This window comes from Erpetoichthys calabaricus, chromosome 3 (genome assembly GCF_900747795.2).
Source record: "Erpetoichthys calabaricus chromosome 3, fErpCal1.3, whole genome shotgun sequence".
NCBI lineage: Eukaryota > Metazoa > Chordata > Cladistia > Polypteriformes > Polypteridae > Erpetoichthys > Erpetoichthys calabaricus.
Window position 1 is genome coordinate 137,116,573 of NC_041396.2, and position 12,461 is coordinate 137,129,033.

Here is a 12,461-nt window from a genome sequence, read left to right on the forward strand (position 1 = left end):
CCAAATCCAGAGAAAGATTATATTTTCTTTTTTGTTGATTTTCCTCTGCTGTTACAAGAACAAGAAAATATTAAATCCCTCTCTTCAATGTTGTGGGCACACTGTCTAAAAGTATTTTATTATCCTTTTCTTCCATTATTTTTTCTCTTCTGCGAAATAATACATTGTCTCCATCTAGCAACATGTCTAGCTCTAATACACTTTGTAAAAATGATGATTTTCATTGTATGAAAAATACATCAATAATAGTATTTCTTGTCCAGTTACAAAATTGCTAATTATACAGCATCTAATCGTCTTTGATCCATTATTTCCTCCAATCATGAACCATGAAATCTGCCTGTGAATATTATATTTTTGTGGTATACCTGTAGTGCAATATATTCAATATATTGTGATGTCACCTTTGCTTATTTAATCTTGCATTAGCACTTCCTGACACTCCAGCACATAATCCTCTTGAAATATATTACGCTTTCCAAAGTAATTAAAGCCATGTGAAATGATGAAAGACCTCCTGAAATCTGATTAATTTTAATATTGGATAACGCTTAAATCAGTTAAGCCTGATAAATCAAACTAATACTCTAAATAATCTAGCTAGCTATAGTTATTTTTGATACAAAATCCAACTCCTTTAGCACAGAATTTAAGACAATGATAAAATACCTTTTAAGGTATATTCCTCACAAGCTTGCTTGGACCGATTCTTGCTCCTCAATGCATAAAGAACAGTCAGACAAATATACACTCAGTAAAACTTTTGTCACCGGTGATCAATGATTCAGCTACCGTCTGTCTTTTCTAACAAATCACTGAAGGTTCACTTGTTCTGTTTCGTTTCTTCCTAATCTATGATTTTCAGTCTCTGGTGTAATGTCTATTTGTGGGCTTGTTTGTGTGCTGTAGTTTCTGTCAGCTGTGCTTTGTGTCTGCATCTGGCAGTAATCCTAGGGGCTGTCGGCCGAGGTAATCTACTAAGCTGCAATGGCAACTCTTGGAGGCCTAGTTTAGCTAATTTGTGACACATTTTATTTTGCTTTCCCCTGCCTTAGCTCCCAGTCTACGTGCCTGAATTTTGCAATCTCATCAGCTTGCCTTACCCATGTATCTTTTCTACATCACTCAAGTTGATTTTTTTTTTGCTTTTTTTAATATGTTCTTTTGATTCATATTCCCTTGCTTTATTTTTTTTCTTTATTACAACCCCAGTAAGAATCATGCTTTTGAATACTTACCAGTATATTTTCCTGTGTTCTTTGTTCTTCTCTTATCTTGTGTTTCATTAAATATCCAAACAATGGTAAATGTAAATAAAATGACTGTTCTATTATAGAATATTTTTTTGACTATGAAACATAGCTGTTGTTTATTATTGTATAAGTGCTGTATCTTACCTTGAATCACAAGAGACTCTAAAAAAACACTTAATAGACCTCCAGTAAATGTATTCACAGTATATTATATCCTGTAGAAAGTCAAATTCCCAGTTATGTTCATTTGCCTAAACCTTAAAAAAATCCCAGAAGCACTTAAGAATTTAAAGCACTTGACCCTTATTTAAGCACTTGATGCTTATGAAGAAGCATGTCACAGTGCTATCATTACTATTGCCTGGAGTGTTGCCGAACATTGGTATTGATGCCTAAGTATTTTATTGACTCTTCACAGAGTTTAACATTTTTCCAATTGGAAATTATTTACTATACGAGGCAAAAAGGTTGTGCAGTGGTTCAAGCTTGATTCTACACTTGTACCCGTATTTATCAAACGTCTCAGAGTAAGAAAACTGGTCCTAACTTAATCAAAAATATCACCTTGATGCAAGCTTTGTCCTTCTCTTAGGAGTAGGAGTAAAAGCATTTTATCGTTTTCCTAATTTAGGAAACTACTCCTATCGTCACCAGGATTCTCTTGAGATGAAAATGTGTTGAAGTGGAGAATGACATGCTAATGTTGAATGTTTTAAAAACACCGGACAACAAGGAACTCATAAAAAGATACTGACCTGACAGAGATGGAATAATATTCATAACAAATCTTTTATGTTATGTGATAGCTCCATCAACATGACGTCTCGGTGGCCATTTTGGAACCCAGAAGTGAGTCGTTTTATTTTTCCTCAGTTTTCCTGCTGAGAAATTGAGAGATTCGGGTAAGTACCATGTGACAACCCCTTGTCTAACTATGTTTCACTCACCTTTAGAGCTTTTTGACTGCCTCCTAAATGCATGTGTGGGACACCTGAAGTATATGGATGAAGAAAATAGAAATGGTGCTTAGGACTTTTGATACATGGAAATGCATAACTCATGGGCAAAATCCTTGCCTATCTCTCTTTGCTGTGGAAGCCCTTTAATACTCTATGAAGAGTGTATTCCTTTGATGTCCAAAGAGCAAGGTTTATCTCCATTTTCTGGGTTAGGCTTAAATTCTCCTGCTTCCATAGCTTAATCTAATCGACATCATGCAGTGATCTCTTAGGTAATGAGATAAACATGCCTTTGCTTCCATGGGATCCTAGGAATACAGTGTGTAGTTTGTCATTGTCTTGCAGGTCACTGTGAGGCATCTTTGCCCACATTCTAAAACCATAGTGCCCTGCTGTTGATTGTCGGCAGTAGTATAGCATTAATAACTTCCAACTTGACCATCTGTTCTCTTTCTTTCAATCTTTCTTTCCATCTTATTCTTTGTTCTTCACTTTTTCAACATTTCTGAAACATGCTACTTTTATTAATTACTGGAAAAGGTTTTTTTTTATATTATTTTTACCCAGTTACTCTTTTTATTTTTTAGTTGTGCAGCCTCTCTTCTGTCTGTCTTTGAATTTAAAGAGCACAGGCCATCCTGACACCTGCAGCACATTCCTCTTTTCCTATAAATGTGTTGCCTTCACTTCTGAGCCTTGAAAGCTCAGGCACACCATAAGAGGGTAGGCTATTCTCTGCTATGGCTGACATATCATAGAGTCACATATCTGCTGGCAGCCAAACATTCCCAAACTCCTTGCTTTCTAATTACTTGGAAGTCTGCTTCCTGATCAACCTCATGTCATGAACAGTTATTTATGATGAAGTAGATGTGTTTGAAATTTCATCCCTGCTGGATATTCCATGGTCAACTGTAAGTGGTATTATTGGAATGTGGAAGCGTTTAGGAACAACAGCAACTCAGCCACAAAGCGAAAGACCACGTAAAGTAAACAACTGCTAAGGTGCATATTGCTTAAATGTTGCCAACACTCTACTGATTCTATAGTTGAAATGTTCCAAACTTCCACTGGCATTAATGTAAATACAAACACTGTGCGGCGGGAGCTTCATGGAATGGGTTTCCATGGCTGACAAGCTACATGTAAGCTTCACATCACCATGTCCAATGCAAAGTGTCAGATGTAAAGCATACCACAATTGAACTGTGGAACAGTGGAAGCGTGTTCTATGGAGTGACAAATCACTCTTTTCTATTTGGCAGTCAGATGGGCGAGTCTGGGTTTGGTGGATGCTGGGAGAACATTACGTACCTGCTGCATTGTGCCAACCATAAAGTTTGGTGGAGGAGGGATAATTTTAAGGGTTTGGGCTATGCCCCTTAATTCCAGTGAAGGATAATCTTAATGCTTCAGCATATCAAGAAATTTTGGACAATGCTATGCTTCCAACTTTGTGGAAACAGTTTGGGGAAGGCCCTTTTCTATTCCAGCATGATTCTGCCTCAGTGTACAAAGCAAGATCCAAAATGACATGGTTGGATAAGTTTGGTGTGGTGTGGAAGAACTTGACTGGAAAGTACAGAGCCCTGAAATCAACCCCATCAGACACCTTTGGGATAAACTGGAACAGAGATTGCGAGCCAGGCCTCCACGTCCAGCATCAATGCCTGACCTCATAAATGTTCCAATGAATGAATGGGCACAATTTTTCACAAAAACACTCCAAAATCTTGTGGAAAGCCATCCAAGAAGAATGGAAGCTGTTATAGGTGCAAAGGGGGGACAAACTCCATAATAAAGTTCTATGTATTTGAATGCAATGTCAAAGTCCCTATTGGTGTAATGGTCAGGCGTCCCAATACTTTGCCCATATTGTGTATATAAAAAACATCCTGTGATGCATGGCATCTTGTTACTTTTTATTTCATGTACATTATCCTTCTTTTCTTTTTCTCGTGAAGCTTCATTATAGCTCTTTCAGAGAAGACCTTTAACCAGTGTGAATAAGGCGCTATATAGTGCCCGACCCAGCATAGATTCACACTGAAGCACGTGTTAAATTGACACAGACTTTTATTTTCTTCACCTGTGGGACATGTCTTCCCCGTGAACCCCACAGGCAATACACAGTCCCATAAGCACTTCAGTACAGCACAAACAACCAATCCTCTGGCACCACCACTCCTCCCAGGCAACCTCGTCCTCTTTCCATCTGACTCTGGCCCTGAATGGTAGTTGCTGTCTTCTTTTATAGTTCAACCGGAAGTGCTCCAGGTGCTTGATCACTGAGTTCCGGCTGCACTTCCCGGTGTGACGAATATGCTGCCCATACGGACTCAGGAGTCCCAAACACAGCACCCCCTGGCGGTGACTGCGGGACCCAACAGGGCTGCCCCCAACTCCAATTCCCAGGGAGCCCTGCGGGAACCCGAGGTGCTGCTCCAGCCCAGGGGGGCGGCCATCTAGCGTCCAGGGGGAGGTATTGCAGTGTCCAAGGCTGCTTCCCCTGAATATAGTGTGCAGGGGCGTCCTGGCTGGGCATGGACGCCGGCTGCCTGCCACATCAGTCATGGTTTCAATGTGATTCTTGTCCTCATATCTTCGTTTTTAGTCTTTTTTTTATCTCTTTTCTTTTTCTTAAAATGTCCTTGTTCTTGTTTTATTTTTGCTAATTGACTTTATCTGTTACTTATATTATTTTCCATTTGTGAGCTGTATCCACTTTGCCTTCCGGGTTAATTTTTTTTTTTAGTTTAGTTCAGGTGTTTGATTGTGGAGGATCAAACCCCTCAATTGAATTATCGGCTTCAGGTGCTTTCTTTAACCCTCTTTACAGCACCTGAGGACATATAATCTTCATTTTTCCACTGTTTCACCCTAGAGGCATAACTGTGTGGTCTGGTCTGATCTGGTCTGGCGATTTCAACTTTTTCCCCTTTCATTTAGTAATCTTTCATTTTAGTTGTTTCAAAAATAAAAATTTTGCTGTATTTGGTATTTTGGTTTTGGAAGACCACTTGTTGTATCTCAATCTGTAGATTTTTCTCCTTAGTATTCTTAAAATTTTAATTTAATAATCTAAGTTAAATAATCATCATTTTTGTTTGTGGCCAGATATTGGTTTTCCTTTACTTCTGGGCTTTGTTTAGAGACAAAATCATAAAAACTGTGTGACTGCTCAGTTTGCTGATTTTTTATATTTCTGATCATATTTCCATTATATTTTGTTAATTTGAACAATGTTTTATTATTGTGAAATTTTTGATTATGTTTAAAACATGACTCTGTAGCCATTGTGTGATGGCAGTGGTTGCTTTTATGTTAGCAAAAGTGCAGTGTTGCTGCAACAACACATGACATCTCCCAGAAACAATTTAAGATGGCAGTGCACTGTTTATTTCATCAACATTTGTGATAAAAAGGCAAATCATAATGGTATTTTTTTTACTGGTTCTTCTTTTTGGGTACAAGAAGCTGTATTTTTTTGACTTTGACTTCAGTTAGTGATTTCTGACTTAAGTATTTTTAACTTAGTGATTCTTCTGGTTTTTGACCCTGATGCATTTTACTTGGTTAAGATTTTTCTCTTTGTTTCCTGTCCTTGCTTTTGCCTTTGTTTTCCTGCCATTTAACATATTCTTGTACACATGAATGCTTGTATATACAGTAATGTGTGATTTCTGCTTAGGATTCTTGCTTCTTCACTTTCTCAGTTTTTGAATCCTACATTTTCTATATACCTGCATTCAAGAGCTGCTGTCAGCTGATTAAGAGCCAATACTAGGTTAGAGCTTACTTGATTTTATTATGACAATGCTTGTAATTTCTGTTTTGTATTAAGCTTTTTCTTTGTTGAAACAATGTGAAAAACAAACTATCCACATAAATGTGGATAGTGCATTTTGTATTATAACCAATGCAGCCTCCACTGGAATTAAAAAAGCAATGAATTCTTAGTATGCCTTCTCTTGGGATACATTTTGTTAAGCGTAAATTAAATGCATTTTTTTTTTGATTCCAACAGATCTACCAAAAAATTCTTCCTGCACAGATTATCTATACATGAGAGACAGACTGGTTGGGAGCATGCAATGATGCAGCACGTTCCCGCACCCACTACAAGATGAACCACCTCAGGATCCCAAAGTAGGACCCAAGCAACTGGTGACACCTCAGCACCACACTTGTTCGAATCCAATTGGACAGTGTCTGTGGTTGTTTTTTTACAGTGGCTCGAGTGCCACTCCTGTCACCAACCACCAAGTTCTGCTAGCAAGTTGGAGGACCTACTTAGCAGGGCTGGATGCAGTTTAATGTCTCACCCAGGACAGAGCAATTGCAGGTTAAGGATCCTTGCTCAAGGGCCTAATGAAGTGGAATCACTTCTGGAATTTACAGGATTTGATCCAGCAACCTTCCAATTGCCCGTGCAAGATCCCTAGCCTCCGAGCCACCACCCCTTCCTTTATACAGTATATGTTGCAAATAAAAAAAATGATTCTTTCCATTTGTGTATTAATGATACTGTGACAAAAACTAATGCAATACAGAAGTGTATTTTTCCCCCAACTGGGTGGTCTATTTCTTGGCCAGTTACAAGTTGCAAGAAGCACCCCCATGATCTTACAGTTCGGAAAGAATATTAATTGGAACATCATGTTTTCATAATCAAAAGTATGACTCCTGTGCCTCACTGTTGTCAGTGTTTCAACAGGGTGTTGCTGAGGTCAGTGGACTTAGGTTTTCTGTTTCTTTTTACTGACTGGGAAATGTAGTCCTTTATGTGCTCTAATACACCAGCCACTGTTTCCAATATGAAGGAACAGAGCATGAGATAGCACCTGAAGAAAGCGCTAGGATGTTCTTGTGCCTTTAACATAAGATGTATATTATGCCCTTTTATTTGCTTAGTCAATGGAAATGTGTCAACATAGACCTCCTAAGTTGCTATCTGTATTGCAGTATTTATAACTGATGTTCCTTATGTCCATGTGTAGCACTGTTCTACATTAAACTGCATTTTCCAAATGTGTTTGAATTCTTTTTGATGCCTCCTCAGTGTCTGCCATCCCTGCAATTTTGGTGTCATCCACGAATTTCACAAGTTTGCTAACTAAACCAAAATTAATGTCATTAGTATAAATCAGAAAAAGTAATGGTCCAAGGACAGACATCTGAGAGACTGCAGTGATGACCTCACACCATTTGGAGTATTCTCCTCTTATCTGTATCCTGTCTCCTGCTGTTTAACCAACTATAGAGATCCAATTTTTGTGGTTACTTCCAATACCTACAAGTTCTAGTTTCAGAATTGATCATTGGTGTACGAATGTATCAAATGCTGTTTGAAAGTCTAGGTAAATCATGTTGTATGCTTTTGTTTTTGTCAGCTATTCCGGTTGCTTCTTCAAAAAAATCTAAAAGGTTGGTTTGGCAAGACCTTCAACTGCTGGCTGCATTATTTTTGTTTAGGTAATTTTCTAATTTATTTCTTATTATAGTTTCCATTATTTTGCATAGCACAGAAGTAAAACTAATTGGTCTATAATTTACTACGATCCATTTTGTCTCCCTTCTTGAAGTCACATTTGCCACTTTCCAGTCCTCAGGTACTACTCTTTTCTGATAAGACTGCTGAAAAATGTCTAAGAGTTTATAGACAAAAGTCTTTCATTTCTTTCACTACAACTGGTAAAATCCCATCAGGTCCAGGGTTTTTTTTAGTCTTCAGCGTATTGAGGGCTTGAAGCACATCTGATACTTCTATTTTAAAATCTTTGAGCTCAGAGTTTGTTTTTCCTTTTGCATTAGGTATTACAAAATATAAATACTTGTAACTTGTACTTGTAACTTGTACAATACGTGTAATTGTTCAGATCATTTGCTATTTCCTTCTCATTTTCAGTGTCCCTAAGGTTTCTTGAATTCTCTTTTATTGTCTTTACTGGATTCCTACTGAAAAAATGTTTGCTGTTCATTTTGGGTTTTATTGCAATTTTTATTTTGGTTTATCTTTAGAAGTTTCAAATGCTTTTTTGATTTATTGCTATAGTTTCTAGTATTCCTCTGTTAGATTTATCTGGCTTTTTAAATTTGCTTTTACAGTGATCTTTTCAATTTTACTTTTTTAATAATATTCCTTTTTGTTGATTTTGGTTGTTTTTCTTTGTCTTCTTGTTTTATTGCTTTTCTGAATAAACTTATTCTGATCCAAGCTCAAAATATCTCTGAAGTGACATCAACTGTCCTTTGTAGTTGCTGAGGTTTTTGCTATCCTATTTGAAGTGTTGTTGATTCCTCCTCATCCCCAAAAAGTATGCATTTTTGTTTTGGTGTACATTTGTGTGTTTTCTAAGATTATCTCACATTTTACAGTGCATGAGAAAACCAGTCAAGGAGCTCATCCTGCACCTTGCTGACATTCTTGGACCATGTGCAGGACAAAAGCCCACTAAGAAAAGTACACAGCGACAAATGCATGCAAAAAATGCACTGAATATGTTTAAACATTTGGTAATTTATATAAAAAAATAAAGTAAAATCTTTATTGGTAATAAATATCATGCACCAACAAATATGATTTTGATTAATGATCTACAAGCATTTCATGAGTTTAAATTTTATGATAGAAAATAGTAATGAAAAATGAAAATGTTAGTAGAAACACTATACATAAGTGGAGAAAAAACACCAAACTCTGTAAATAGAACAGCAACTGCATTGTGCAATTTGTAGCTCCCCATTATGTGCAATCTCTTGCAAAGTCTGAAAGTGTAGCTCCTCCATATCAATATGAACTAATCCAGTGAGCAATTAAACTGGCCATATTTTGATTATCATCCCAAGTCACAAAAGCTGAAAACATTTTATTGTACTCTAGCCGTGCTGCTAAGACTGGTTGAAATCTAAATAATCAATGTAGATTTCACCATTAGCTTTTGCAATGCACTATATAATGTATATATCTCTGTTATATGCCGTGTGGCATGGGATTTGTAAAAGCAGTGTTAATGTTTTGAAGTGCCATCTATTGGAATAATGAATGCATTTTTTTGTGAAAAAATATTTTTGATTTGCCATCTTTTGAAATGGCTGAGATATAGCAACCAGATGGACACACAGACACTTATATTATTAAGGTGCATTTAGCCCAATAACCTTTTTGTCAGTGTTCCATACATTAAATACCTGCAGTTTTCTCCACAGCAACTGTCCAAGCTGAAAAAAAGAAAATGCAGTCCTAGGTATGCCACTGGGAAGACTGTTTTACATGCATTCGGTTAAACATTAATAATAAATACCTAGCAGAAAAGCTGAGTTAATGTATTGAATGCAATCACATTTGTTGCTGCGTGAATGTTTCATGCTTGATTTTGTTGGTTTGATTTAAACCACACAGTTTAGTTGTGCCATCATATTATAGATTCTGCAGCCTGGTAAGGCTAGGGAGTGCCAATTCATGATTCCTGGTCACAGTAAATTTTCAAACTGCCGGTCAGGTCAGGTTGGGGAGCATGTACACAATACAGCACGTTGCCACAACCACCATACGACGCAACAAATTAGGATCCTGGTTGGCAACCCCCCATGCAGACACATGGTCCAGAAATGAACATCAATCTGCCGCAGCCAGGTGTTATGTGGGTATTCTCTTGCCCTGGTCTAGCCACTCAGGTCCTCAACAATGAGGATCCTGCGAGCCGGATCACCCTCAAGGAATCGCGCCACATGTCCGAAGTGCCGTAACTGATGCTCCCTCACAATGCAGGTAATGTGCCTCATTTGGAACTCTGTGAGCAACCGTTCATTCAGCATAAAGTCAAACCAGAGTTACCAAAGGATTCTCCGAGGAGACACAGTACCGAAGAAGTCCAGTCTTCGTCTCATGTCACTGGATAGCGTCCATGTCTCGCAACCATATAGCAAGGCAAGAAGCACCAGGACTCTAAAGACGTGGACTTTTGTCCTTGTACAAAGATATCGGAAGTACCACACACCTCTTCCCAGCAACCTCATGACCCCCCCATGCTCTCCCAATCCGCTTACTGACTTCATAGGAAGAGTCACCAGAGACATGACTATCACTGCTGAGGTAAGTAAACCTCTTGACAAGGTCGACATTCTCTCCGCAGACAGACACAGTGCTGATGGCTGAGCCTAAGAGGTCATTAAAGGCATGGATCTTGGTTTTTATCCAGGACACTCAAACTCCTCGCTCAGTTTCTTGAGAGCTCCGAACAGAGCCTCCTTTCATTCAGTGAAGATCACAGCATCATCAGCAAAGTCAAGATCAGTGAATCTTTCCTCACCAACAGATGCCCCACAGCCGCTGGTCCCCACAACCTTGCCCATGATATATTAATTGCTGCATTGTTCAAATATACAGTACATTTTTATACATATGTATTTCAATAAATAATTCAAAACTGATAGAAAGCAGTAGTTTATCTAATTGCAATATAATATTAATAACAGTGATAAGTGCAAAAAAGTATTGTACATTTTCATGAATACTAACCAACTGCACTCATTCAGTGTGATTATAAAAAGGAATCAGCTAGCAATAGTTTTTTATCATTCATTTGAACTAAAATGGCTTTTTTGTAGAGCATTATAAAACAGATAACATGGAGAGTTTGTCTCTCTATAAAACATTGACCATCTATGCCCTGGACTCTATATAATTTTCTTTCCACGACTTTCTAATTTTCCATGATACAAAAAGTTTCATAGCACAAAATTAGCCAATCTGTCAGAATTAATGAATTCAGGATGCAAATTTAGCCAATTTGTTAGGAGTAATGAATAAGAAACACAATGCAAAGTCTCCATTTCTTTGCAAATAAAACAGATACATGTTTGCCTGTATCTTTGAAAAGTTACTGTTTTTACAAAAATGACCAATATGAATGTGGCTGGTGCTAATACAGCTGTAATTAAAACAGTATACATGAAACCAGTTTATATGTCAGAGAAGCTGACTGTTATGTAACAAATGTGTTGTTGCACTGCTTGCCTGGTGCACACTGGAGGTCTTTTTTATATTTATAGTGTTTTTAAACTAGAAACTTAATATAGAAAGTACCAAGATACAGTCAAGGTGTAGACACAATTTCTGTGCTAAGAGTTTACAGTTGCTTTTCCTGAAGGGACATATTGGAAAGAATAGAGACTATTATGGTGATTATGATTTAGAACAATAATTTGAAAGTCAATGGAAGCTGTTTCTAAAGAAATGCCAAGCTGTCTTCTGCCCACCTTCACAGTAGGAACTTATGGAACCATTCATTTTTCTCTATTTTAAAAAGCTTTTCCAATACCCATCTATAATGCATTTAATATAAAAAATGTTTTTGTTTATTTGTATTGTTCTTCCAATCTTTAATGACGTTGAAATAAGTTATTCATTCACTGGATTTTATTTTAGTTTTTCAAATAGGTATTTATTTTTTCTATATTCTGAAAGTGATTGTGCCCTTTTGGTAATGGGGGATTATTTGTACATGTTCCACTTGGATTTTGTGTGTTTAGCAACTTGCAGTTTTTTTTTTTTTAATAACATAAGTGCATTATTTATTGTCGGTTTCGCATTATGTTTTGTCATTATTTTGAAGGACAACAGGGTATGTGTGATGTTAGGTTTTTTTCAGTGTACATACAAGTGAGTGCTTTGCATCTTTTATGGAGACTGATTTGAAGGGACCATAGGGAAAGGATTTGCTGGATACATGGTAACAAACATGCCTATGTGCTTCCTTTCAACCCAAAAAGCTAATGACCCAGAAGGAATTCCAATAAAACCCCTTGCAACATTCAAAATGGCTTCACTACATCCTTGACAGTTAAAAGAGACAACCAGTGATGACAATGGTGCTGTCTGAAGTAGCCTTTTGTCAACTGCCTTCTCTAATGGCAAATAAAAACTCCTTTCAGGCAGAACTGCCACAATTCTTTTGACTTTTGTGTCACTTATTATTGCAGGAGAAAAATTGTGTATTTTATACTGGCCTCAAAAGTCTAAAAAGGGGTTAACTACACTACTAACAACAGACTCTGACATTTGCAAGAATTTATTGGTTATGTCACTTCAGTATTTCATTTGCAGCTTTATTTTCTGGTCTGGAATGCTTAACTTCTGTCACTCAAAATCAAATAACATATCATTCTGCCATAAAAGACAAATTATTTATTTTTTTCAACCCAACCAAACTATAAACATATAAAAGAGATAAGAAAGAGACAAACA